This window comes from Hyaena hyaena, unplaced genomic scaffold, assembly GCF_003009895.1.
Source record: "Hyaena hyaena isolate Hyena2069 unplaced genomic scaffold, ASM300989v1 scaffold_89, whole genome shotgun sequence".
Classification (NCBI taxonomy): domain Eukaryota; kingdom Metazoa; phylum Chordata; class Mammalia; order Carnivora; family Hyaenidae; genus Hyaena; species Hyaena hyaena.
This window is the reverse complement of record NW_024080719.1, coordinates 1,353,952-1,366,113: the sequence shown is the minus strand read 5'-3', so window position 1 is coordinate 1,366,113 and position 12,162 is coordinate 1,353,952. Positions and strand designations below refer to the sequence as shown.

The following is a 12,162-nucleotide window of genomic DNA, read 5'->3' as shown; positions in this document are numbered from 1 at the left end:
AGCATTTGACACTTAATTATAGAGTAAAAAAATTTCAAAACCTCAGGTAGGTCTGTCAAAAAGATTTGCCTCGGCTTTTTATCCAGGGCTGGGCTGACAGTTCCCTGTACTCATGGTAATTAGCCCTACCCTAGCATTCAGCAAGTCATCACACATTCTCTAACTCCTCCTGTGTAGACTGGAACCGCCTTAGCCTGACAAATACCCTGTACAGCCTCACCCAACCTCTCCTTAAATCTTCATCTTTTATCTTATGCCTGTCTCCCAATTTGCTTCAGCCTTGGCGGGCCATTCTCAGCTGCCCCCTGCCCCTGTGTCTTGCACAGTACTATCTCTGCTTCCTTGCTGATGTCATGCTTTCTGCTGTTCCTCTTAACCTTGAAGGCCAGCTCAGATGCCTTTCCATCAGCACAACCTGGAGTGACTTACTGATCCTTGAAATCCTAGGCTCCTTGGTTATATCTAATACTCTTGTCCTGTCTACCTATTAATGTAGCTCTAGGGACAGCATCCTCTCTTCCTTAACTATGTAATCCCTAGGCTAGAGACTGTAGCTTTATATTATCCATACTACCTTAAAAAGTTTGCAGCAAATTTTTGTTGAACCAAATGAATAGACAAAAGAATGTTTCTTGCCACTGAAGGCCCTCCATTATCTGGCCTAACTCTGTTAGCCTTTTTCTTTTGGCTCTTCCCAAACATGCTTCATGCAGATCATTCTTGCTATTGTTCCCTGGACCCTCTGTTGACCTGAAGTCTTTGGTCATATTAACCCTTCCTGTATCCTTTCATTTATCCAATCATTTATTATTCATTCATTTATACACTAATTCATTCACTCACTCATCCTGCCACTCAAATATTGACAGAGCATCCACTGAAGGCCACCCACTGGACAGAGGCACTGAGAACACCAAAATGTCAAAGAATGGCTCCATGTCTTCCAATATGGTGGGGGAGACATATGTGTAATTTGAGCATTGTAAATACTGTGTGGTACTGTTGGTCCATAAGAGAGGCATGTACACAATAAATGTGGGGACAGAGTGTAAGCAGAAAGAGTTAGAGGTCCCCTGCTCCCAAAAAACAAAGACAGATACAGCTTTCTTGACATAAGGAAAGTCATTTTAGGTCCCCAGCCATCTTGTGAAAGTATGAAAGAGCAAACAACCACTATCAGGCCAGGGGATAACAAAGTCATATTCAAAACTGAAGACTGACGTGATGTATACTCTTGAGTTATCTTTGTAGGATCTACATTCCTTTGAGCACCCAGATACCAGACCAACAGAAACCAGATAATTAATGATGCTGACCCTTGCCAGCCCTGGTGATCTCGACCTGGACCAAGTCACCTTAAGAGGACTTTTACCCCAAATCCACGCTGTATTCCCCATCGTTCAAGCCCCTTAATGAATACATATATATCCTTAGCTTAAAATTTCCCCAGTTTTGTTGTTGGGGAGATACTGCTTTGGGAAGGATCCCTGGTGTTCTCCTTTACTTGTTTGAAAGTAAAACCTTTTTCCCATTCTTTGGTTTGGTTGTATCTTTTGGCTCAATGCCCACAAAGAGGGGAACCCAGTTTTGGGTAACAAATTTGGCTACCCAGATGGGACCTCTCGCCTAACTCCCTTGAGTTCCTCCAGCTCCCTCAGGCAACAATCGGGCAGAGGCAGCCAGAGTTCAGCTGGGTTAACTCATCTGTGTTGTTAGGGAACCTGCAGGGAAGGACATAAGAGAATCCCTCTTGGAGCCTGATGTGTCGAATCCGTGTATGTAAGACTCACTAGGCAGGATCAGAGGCTATCTCTGCTTGGAGAGTCCCTTCAGAGACATGGGTGGCAATTATCCCACAAATCGGCCTTAGAGCTCTGCCTCTATCTCAAGTGGGGAAAGGAAAGTCTCAGGGTCTATTCAGCTATCTGGTCTGTTCCATTTGGAGAATCTGAGGGATTGCAAGACATCCATATCTTCCAAGTCCTGGAGACTTACCACAGACACCTGATCATTGAAGCCCTCAAAAAGATAAATCTCAGGTTCTGGAAATTGTCTGGAAATTGAGATGTGTTAGTTTGATATACTTGAACAACCTGAACATGCACTTTTAAATTATTAACTGAAAGAGCTTACTTACCAGTTCTCAAGAGAAGGAAATTTTCAGTCAGCTAAGAATAATGAAATTTGTGTCTACTAACCCTTAAAGCAGACCTCTTGGTAGTTAGAGACAATCCCTAACAGAGATCTAAGGATATAGGGGATCAAACATCAATCCCCTCAGATGACTCATTAAGGAGGATCCTGAGTCATTGGAAGCTTTTTTGGGTATATCCCAATGACAAAAAATCAAAACAAAACAAAACAAAAAACCAACTTGTTTTCTTTTGTAATACTGCCTGGCCACAATACCAGCTAGAAGACCAGGAAAAAATGGCCAGAAAATGTCTCATTAAATTATAATACCGTACCCCAATTAAACCTATTTTATAAGAAGGAATAAAAATGGGATGAGATCCATTATGTACAATGGTCTTCTGCCAAAATAAGGGATTGTAGAAGAAACATGGGCTCGAGTATATTCATCTATCTAGCCCAGAGAATCAGACCATGCTCCTCATTTGGAAGGAGACCTCTTAGATCTCCCTTTGCCCTGGGGATTTGGAACAGGTCCCCAGCCCTCAGCCCTACCTGCAACTCCATCCTCTCAAGATTACAAGTCACTGCTGGATCCACCCCTTGTTTACACTCCTGACCCACCTCAGCCACCTCCACCTTAATCAGGAAAAGGAGAACCTAATGATGGGCCCCCAGTGCTCAGCTCACCGCCATTAAGAGTGGTCATTCTTGGGGTGCCTGGGTGGCTTAGTCGGTTAAGCGTCCGACTTTCGCTTAGATCATGATCTCGCGGTTCGTGGGTTCGAGCCCCGCATCGGGCTCTGTGCTGACTGCCAGCTCAGAGCCTGGAGCCTGCTTCAGTCTGTGACTCCCTCTCTCTCTGACTCTCCCCTGCTCACGCTGTCTCTCTCTCTCTCTCTCTCCTAGAAATAAATAAAACATTAAAAAAATTAAAAAAAAGAGTGGTCATTCTTATCAGACTCGAAATGTATGCTCTATGCTCTCTGAGGCAGGTCTCAGAAGGAAATTTAATCATTATGCATGTACCTACCCTTCTCTACCTCTAACATGTATAATTAATCGGAAGCAAAATACTCAGTTATTCAGGGCAGACCTGGAGGGGTTTGTTAAACCTAATGAGCACTATTTTTATGAACCATAACCCTACTTAGGGAGACATTCAAAGCCTATTAACTACCCTGATTACAGGGGAAGAAAAAGCTAGGGAGGAAGCAGAACAAGAAGCTGGCCATCCAGCCAGACAGTGCTATTTGGAGACCTGCTGAGCAACCAATGCCAACAATTGACCTTTACTAGGACCCAGATGTCTGGGGGGGGGGGGGGGGAAGCGTGGGAAGCTAGAACACTATAGGTACCTGCTCCTCAAAGGTATAAAGACTACAGTGGGGGCGCCTGGGTGGCTCAGTTGGCTAAGTGTCTGACTTCAGCTCAGGTCATGATCTCACAGTTCGTGGGTTCAAGCCCCACATCGGGCTCTGTGCTGACAGCTCAGAGCCTGGAATCTGCTTTGGATTCTGTGTCTCCTTTCTCTCTGCCCCTCTCCTGCTCACACTCTGTCTCTCTTTGTCTCTCAAACATAAATGAACATTAAAATAAATAAGTAAATAAAGGCTGCAGTGGTTCGACCAGTTAACTGAGGCAAGGTAAGGAACATACAACAAGGAAAGGATGAAAATCCCTCTGTCTTTTTGGGGAGAATTAGCAAATACCTTAGGCAATATACCACCCTGGACTCTGAGGATCCAAGAAATGCTACAGTAGAAAACACCTTATTTCACATCTTACACCACTCCAGATATTCACTGCAAGCTTCAAAAGGTTGTGCTAGGACCTAACACCCCCACCTCTCAGCTGGTTGAAGTGGCCTTTTAGGGTCTTCAAAACCCAAGTGTGGCAGAAGAATAAGAAGACACAAAGATGAAGAAACAGACTGTCTTGGTGGTAGTGGCACTGCAGATCAGCCAAGGTAACCCAAGAGAAGAAATAAGACACCGTAGGTGAATTGCCACTACTCCCAACATGGGAGGCACAAACTGCCAGCAAAGCTGAAACCCAACCAATGTGCTTACTGTAAAAAGGAGGGACACTGGAAGAGAAGATGCCTTGACTATCCTTAAACAAGAAAGGCCCAAGCTAAACCCTCTTCCTTTCAATTCCTGGTGACTGAGGAAGAATATTGACAGGGCCTAGGGGCTCCCCAGTTGGCTCCGCAAAGCACCATCCCAATATCCCCCAAAGGCCTCAGGTCGCCTTAGACATAGTGGAAGAACCAACTGAATTTTTGCTGATACCGGTTGTACCAGTGTTGACTACTCAAAAGGGCCACCTCTCTAAGACAAAGTGCAATATCAAGGGAGTGTCAGGAAAGGGAAATATAAGAAAAATTTTGGAGCTTCTGACCTGTTAAATAGATTCAAAAAACTTTAAAGCACTCCTTGTATGCTCTAGAATGCCTGATCCTTCTGTTAGAGAAAGATTTGTTGGTCAAGCTGGGAGCCACAATACATGTAAACCAAAGTGGAGTTGAGATAAATGTGCCCAAATCACAGAGGGCTACCCTTCTGGTTATCTTAAATGAGGATCCTCCTGTGCTAGAACCTCTTCCTGCCTACATACTTGATCAAGTGAGGACAGAAGTTTAGGCAAGAGGGTAAATAGGCAGACCTGTGAATGCCCAACCTGTAAAGGTTTTAAGAAATTCAATGAAATTTACTTTCGCCAACTGAAAGGAAAACAATACCCCCTTAGACTGAAGGCAAGAAGGGAATAGATCTTGTAATAAATAGATAACTAATCCAAGGCTGGATAGGACCCTGCCAATCTCCCTGTAACACCTCAATATTATCTATTTAAAAAAAAACCAGGAACAGAAGAATATTGAATTTCCCATGGTTTTAGGGCAGTAAATGAGGCTACACGGGATATCTATCTGGTGGTTCCACAACTCCTATACTTGGTTCACTCACCTCCTGAGTAATAGCAGGTTTTAACCATTCTGGACCTCAAAGATGCCTTTTTCTCCATATCCTTAGATGAGGACTCAAAAGACCCATTTGCTTTTGAATGGGAAGATCCTCATTCATATCAAAAGCAGCAGTATTTGTTAGACTTTTCTTCCCCAGGGGTTTAAAAGCTCTCCCACTAGTTTGGAGAGGTTTTGAGTCAAGATCTGAGAGGATTACACCTAGAAAAGGGAATAGTCCACCAAAATGTTGGTAATATTCTGATAGCTGGACCAGCAAAGGAAGACTGAGATCAAGATACAATACGAAATACAATAGAGGTTCTAGCAGAACCTTTTCTAGCAGAAAGGAGATATACAGTCTCAACGAAAAAGGCCCAGATGTCTAAGACAGAGGTCAGATACTTAGTGATGAGGGGGCATAAGGCAAGCTGACAGGTCTTAAACACCACCTCTCCTCCCCATCCCCCCCCCCCCACTTTGCCCCAGATGGGATATGTGTGATATCCCTCAGACACTCTTGGCTGCCCAAAAACAAAGGAAAGGGGAAAAAACAAATAGTTTTGTTTATGGAGATCATAGTCCTGCAGAACCTAAGTCTCTATCATCCTTTCATAGTGATGTGGGAAACAAAGGCAGAAGGAAATGGCAGATAGAACTAAATTTCTTGGGGAGCCTGGGTGGCTCAGTTGGTTGAGCGTCTGACTTTGGCTCAGGTCATGACCTCATGGTTCGTGGGTTCAAGCCCCACATCGGGCTCTGTGCTGACAGCTAGCTCAGAGCCTGGAGCTTGCTTCTGTTTCTGTGTCTCCCTCTCTCTCTGACCCTCCCCTGTTCATGCTGTCTCTCTCTTTCTCTCAAAAAAAGAAATAAAACATAAAAAAAAAAAAAAAAGAACTAAATTTCTTTGTAACCTGAAGCCCATTGACAAATACTTGAGGCTGGCAAAGTAAAACATTTCTCCAGGAACTCCCTACTGTCTTAATGCTAATGCTTTGCTAGAGGGAAAACAGCCTTAGCCTGACAATAGCTAGGCCTCCAGTCTTCTTTGGCAGAGTAAAATCTCACTGGAAACTTACCCTGGACTCTACCTTCTGCCAACTCCATAGTATAAAGCCAGTCTCTCCTCATAGTCCCTGGGTAGCTTTCCTGCCCACAGGTCCTGTCCCCATGCTTTAATAAAATCACCTTTTTGCACCAAAGATGTCTTCAAGAATTCCGTCTTGGTCATGGGCTCCGGACCCCACAAATCCCACAATCACCCCAAAAGCCTCATTCCTTAGGAGACTTGATCTCTGAAAGATGGAGGACGTCCAGAGGACAGAAAGCAAACCATATAACAACACTTGAAAGCAGTTGAGGGGTTTCTTGGGAATGGTGGGATTTTGTGAGATACGGATTCTCAATTTTGGTTTGATTGAAAAGCTCCATTGTGAAAAATTGCAAGGACTGGAAACGGACCCTTTTGAGTAGGATGGCCAAAATGATCAAGACTTTCAGAAACTAAAAGAACTACTACTTAGCCCCCCTGATTTGGGCATTCCTGACCCCCCAAACCATTTGAACCATAAATCCATGAGACACGAGAATGAGACTTGAGAGTCCTCATCCAAATGGTGAGAAGAGTATGAGAAGAGTCATAACATACTTTTTCAAAAAAAGAGGCCACCATGCCTACAGTGGTGGTGACTACTTGCTTATTAATAAAAGGGGGGCAAAAAACCCTTACTATGAGCCAGGCTTTAATAGTGAGACAAATTCTGAATACCAAAAGCCATAATTGGCTAACAGAGGGCAAACTAGGCCAATTTCAAACCCTGTTGCTAGATAGCCCAGGTCTGCTTACCAAATAGCATTGAATCCTGCTACTTTGTTACCTCTAAGCCACCTGTCCATGAACTGTAATGAAACCATTGACATGGTGTATGCCAGTAGAAAAGACCTAAAAAGTGAACTTTTGCCTAATGTTAATGAACTATGGTTTGTGGGTAGAAGCAGATTTATGGAGAAAGGCAAACATAAGTTTAGATATGCTATGGTCTCCCTGCATAAAGAGACAGAAGCCAAAAGCCTGTCCCCAGCAAATTTCAGCTTAGAAGGCTGGGCTAATAATAACCTTGACCCAAGCCTTAGAGCTAGGAAAAGGAAAGACTGTTACTACATACATTGATTCAAAGTATGTCTTCTCGGTAATACACACTCATGGGGCTATCTGGAAAGAGCAAGGTCTATTCTCAGCTGCTAATAAAGAGACCAAACAGCAAAGAGATTCCCTGACTCTTAGAAGCCATCCACAAACCCAAGGAAATAACTGTAATTCATTGTAGGGGATACAGAAAGGGAGAACATGAAGAAGCCAAAGACGATAGCCTGGTAGACACAACTACCAAAAGCCCAGCTAGGGAGAAGGAAGCCTTAGAATTACCACTTATTTCCTCATTTCCCCTATGTAGATTTAAGCCGGACTACTTCCCGGAGGACCTAAAAGAAACTACAAAGGACTACAAGAGAATCTCAATCTCAAAAGCCTGGCTAATCAATAGGTCCAGAAAAATATAGGTACCTCTAAGTCTGGTATGGGCAATTGTTAAAGCACCCTTGACTCCATTCATCAAGGAAAAGAGATAATGCACAACTGGCGGATGACAATGATTAGCACACCCAGCTTAAGACATCTAATTGAAAAAGTCATGGCAATATGCCAATATGCATATTGCCAAAAAACATGTTAATACAGGCCTTCTGCCCCACCACTAAAAAGAGCTGTTTAACCTGGAAGCACCCAGCTGGGGAAGGATTGAAAAATAGATTTTTACTGTGATGACCCCTGATCAGATGGCTTCAAGAATCTCTTGGTCTAGGGGTGCCTGGGTGGCTCAGTTGGCTAAGCGGCTGACTTCGGCTTAGGTCATGATCTCACAGTTCGTGGGTTCTAGCCCTGCGTCAGGTTCTATGCTGACATCTCAGAGCCTGGAGCCTGCTTCGGATTCTGTGTCGCCCTCTCTCTTTGACCCTCCTCCACTCACACTCTGTGTGTCTCTCTCTGAAAACTAAATAAACATTAAAAATTAAAAAAAAAAAAAAAGAATCTCTTGGTCTTAATTGACACTTGTACTGGCTGGATTAAAAGCTTTCCATTGCAAGACAGAAAAACAGACAAACAAACCAAGAAAAGTAGTTAAAGCCCTGATATACAATATTATTCCTAGTTTTGGGCTATCCCGAATACTTCAAAGTGACAAGGAACCAGCCTTACCTCCACAGTGATGGGTAAAGTCACTTGTTCCTTAGGTATCACATGGAAACCGAACTGCATGCTGCCTGGAGGCCCCAGTCTTCAGGAAAAACAGAGCAAGCTAATCAGACCTTTAAAAAGACATTGGCAAAAAAAAAAAAAAAAAAAAAAAAAAAAAAAAAAAAAAAAAAAAAAAAAAAAAAAAAAAAAAAAAAAAAAAAAAAAAAAAAAAAAAAGGCCAAACTATGCCAAGAATTACAGGAATAATGGCTAAAACTGCTGCCCGTAGCTCTTCCACATCAGGGCAGCCCCCAAAGGAAAAGTTAAAACTCAGTCCCTTTGAAATGATGTATGTCTGGAAGGCTGTTCCCGGGGATGGGCGGGGCTCCACCTGAAGTAGACGTTATAGAAAACACTATAAAACATATAGTAGAGCTAGGAAAGCTGTGACTGGACTGAGCCAGTCACCTAAGCCAAATTAAGCCTTCCAGACCCCATGGAACTAAAGAGTCTTCCTTATGAACAAGGGGACTAGTTGTATTTAAAGACATAGAGGGGCGCCTGGGTGGCTTAGTCGGTTAAGCGTCCGACTTTCACTTAGGTCATGATCTCGCGGTTCCTGGGTTCGGGCCCCGCGTCAGGCTCTGTGCTGACTGCCAGCTCAGAGCCTGGAGCCTGTTTCAATCTGTGACTCCCTCTCTCTCTGACCCTCCCCTGCTCACGCTGTCTCTCTCTCTCTCTCTCTCTCTCGCTCTCTCTCTCCTAGAAATAAATGAAAACATTAAAAGTAATAATAAATAAATAAATAAATAAAGACATAGAAACAGGAGCCCCTACAGATCAAATACAGCACTTATGGAATTGATGAGGGTTTTGGGGTGCTTATGGAGTTTAGTGGGGTCCAGACCCGACCGCCGAGAAAGAATTCTTGAAGACGTCTTTGGTGCAAAAAGTGATTTTATTAAAGCACGGGGACGTGACACGTAGGCAGGAAGAGCTGCCCAGGGACCATGAGGAGAGACTGGTTTTATACTATGGAGTTAGGGGGAGGTAAAGTCCAGGGTAAGTTTCCAGTGGGATTTTCATATGCTAAAGAAGACTCGGGGATAGTGGAGGTCTATTGAAGGTTGTTTTTCCCTCTAGCAAGGCATTAGCATTAGACAGTAAGGAGTTCCTGGAGAAATGATTTACTCTGCCAACCTCAAGTATTTGTCAATGGGTTGCAGGTTATAGGAAAATTTAATTTTATCTGCCATTTCCTTCTGCCTTTGCTCTTCCTTTACATTGCAAGGGATGACACCTTGGATCTACCATTCCAGAGTAGAAAAGAGAGCAGAATCTGTCTTGGGCAAGAAAGAAGGGGACAGATGACAACTGTGAACTGGTGTCAGATTTCAAGCTCCTCTTCAGAAAATCCAGTTAACTGGGAAGAATTAAGTTCCCAAGGAGAGTCAAATGTACCTTACTCTGAAGTATGGAGAATAATGTACTCTTATTGTTTGACCCCTGCATCCCATAACTCCTAGTAAACTTAGTCACTTCGTGATTTTAACAAATTCAACTTCAAATTGTTCTTCAGACAACCCTGAAGGAACACCCTTATTTAACTTTAGCAGCGGTAGACTGTCACTCCTCTAACTTGGGACACCACAAGACCCATTCTAAGCAGGAAGCAATTATAGAAGGCTGACCTCCACCCATGACTCCTCAAGAATGAGGAATGAAATATCTCAAGGGGGAGTTTTGTAAGCAGAAAGAGTCCCCAGAAAAACAAAGGCAGACATAGCTTTCTTGACATAAGAAAAGGCATTTTTAGGTCCCCAGTCATCTTATGAAAGAATGGACGAACAATCAGCTACTATCAGGCCAGGAGATAACCTGGAAGTGATAAGATTTTTGGGGTGAAGGTAGAGTGTTTGTGGGGTCTGGAGTCAATGGCCAAGAAAGAATTCTTGAAGATGTCTTAGGTGCAAAAATGTGATTTTAGTAAAGCATGGAGACAGGACCTGTGGTCAGGAAAAGCTGCCCTGGGCCCTGTGGAAAGACTGGTTATAAAGTCCAGGGAAAGGTTTCAGTGAGATTTTCATATGCTAAAGAAGACCCACAGGCTACTGGAAGCCCAGCTACCTTTAAGCTAAAGTTGTTTCTCCCTCTAGCAAAGCATTAACACTAAGACAATAAGCAGTTCCTGGAGAAAGTTTTACTCTGCCAGCCTCAAGAATTTGTCAATGGGCTGCATGTTATAAAGAAATTTAGTTTTACCTGCCATTTCCTTCGACCTTTGTTCCCTACATGCAATGGAGGGGTGATGTTGGGACTCCAGGAAAGGAGTCTATAGGTTTCTGGAGATTAGGCTATTGATAAAATTGCATTTTCTAGTTTACTAAGATATTTGTAAACTGATAGAGATTCATGTCATGTCTGTGATCTCTATCAGTTAACCATTTATTTCTCCCCTTTACTTTGTTCTTGGGCAGCCAGGATTGCCTGAGGAATATCACACATACCCCACCTTGGGGGTGGGGGTGGGGAGTGGGGGTGTATGCTGCCTGTTAGCTTGCCTTATGCTCCCTCATCAGGAAGGATCCCTGATGTTCTCCTTTAATTGTTCCAAGTAGAACCCTTTCCTTTAACATTCTCTGGCTTTGTTATGTATTTTGCCTTGACACCTACCAAGAAGTAAACCTCGTTCTTGGTAACAAGAGGAGGGAGAGTGATTAACTCTACCTGGTAACATCTACCTGGTAGATGGGGGACCATGTTCAGGGGAACTTCCTACAGAGGAGATGTGCCTTGAAGTATCGTGCCCAAGGTTGTTGTTCAGGATGGACTCACCGCAAAGGGTAGTAAGTAGGCAGTCCTGGGTATGGAACTTCCAGGACCCTATGAGGCCCTCTCCCCAACTGAGAATTTCTCTGCATGCTGAATTTGGGTCTCTCCTTAGAATGGGATTTGAAGCCCAAGACCCACTCAGACTTACTTTTGGGTCTTAACTTGCAATCAATTATAATTGGTTAATAAATTCCTTGCTGAGATAAGTGAAATCTCCAATTCTGCTCTAAGCAAATCACACTTGGCTACTAGTTGTTTGGTACCTTTAAAGAGCTTCTGTTCAGTATCATCATATATGCTTTTATTTTATCAGTCAGCTCTCAGAGTTCAAAGGTGATTTACTGGCACTACCCTACATTTAACTGCTTATGTGAAAAACTCTTCCTCTAGAGGAAGGATGTATGCTCCTTAAGTGTGGGGTCTATTTTTTTCCCCGTCTCTGTACCCCACAATACCAATGCTGCTAGGCTGGTGGTGAGGGTCAGTGTCTCTTGAAAAAATTAACTCTTTTGTCTTCTCTCCCTAAGGCAGTTCCCATTTCTCAACCTTGTCTCTTCCTTTCCCAACTCATCCACTGCCTCCTATTCTCCCACCACCTGCAGTAAATTGCCCTCCAGGCCGAAGAGCTGTCCACTGAGAAATGCAAATGTTTTCGCAAGAGAACAAGCCCTCTCCTGGGGAAGGATATTTGAATGTACAACAGGAATAGACAGAGTTTAAACCTGCTGACCAATATCTCTTCCCTCACTGAGATTTTGATTCTGTGTTAAGGTACTGCTTTTAAGGTCCAAAGAGCTTGTTTGACACTGTTCTTTCTTCTACAGACTTTTTCAGTTGCTGTTATGGCAGGAAGAGGGAGGATGGGGGGCAGATTTTCAATATAAACTATACCTTTAAATTGAGATTAGGAAATTGCTGGTTGATAAAACATGTTTATTGTGCTAGTCGTTAATACACTTACAAAGTAATCTATGAGTAATCAAAGAAAATAAAATTC

At 43.2% G+C, this 12,162-nt stretch overlaps 1 non-coding gene across 1 annotated transcript; it reads left to right on the top strand.

Annotated features, from left to right (window-relative positions):
• The first annotated feature begins 5,772 nt into the window (after positions 1-5,772).
• On the top strand, positions 5,773-5,857 carry TRNAQ-UUG. The gene has a single exon. It is a non-coding gene; the product is annotated as a tRNA-Gln (tRNA).
• Positions 5,858-12,162: the final 6,305 nt, after the last annotated feature.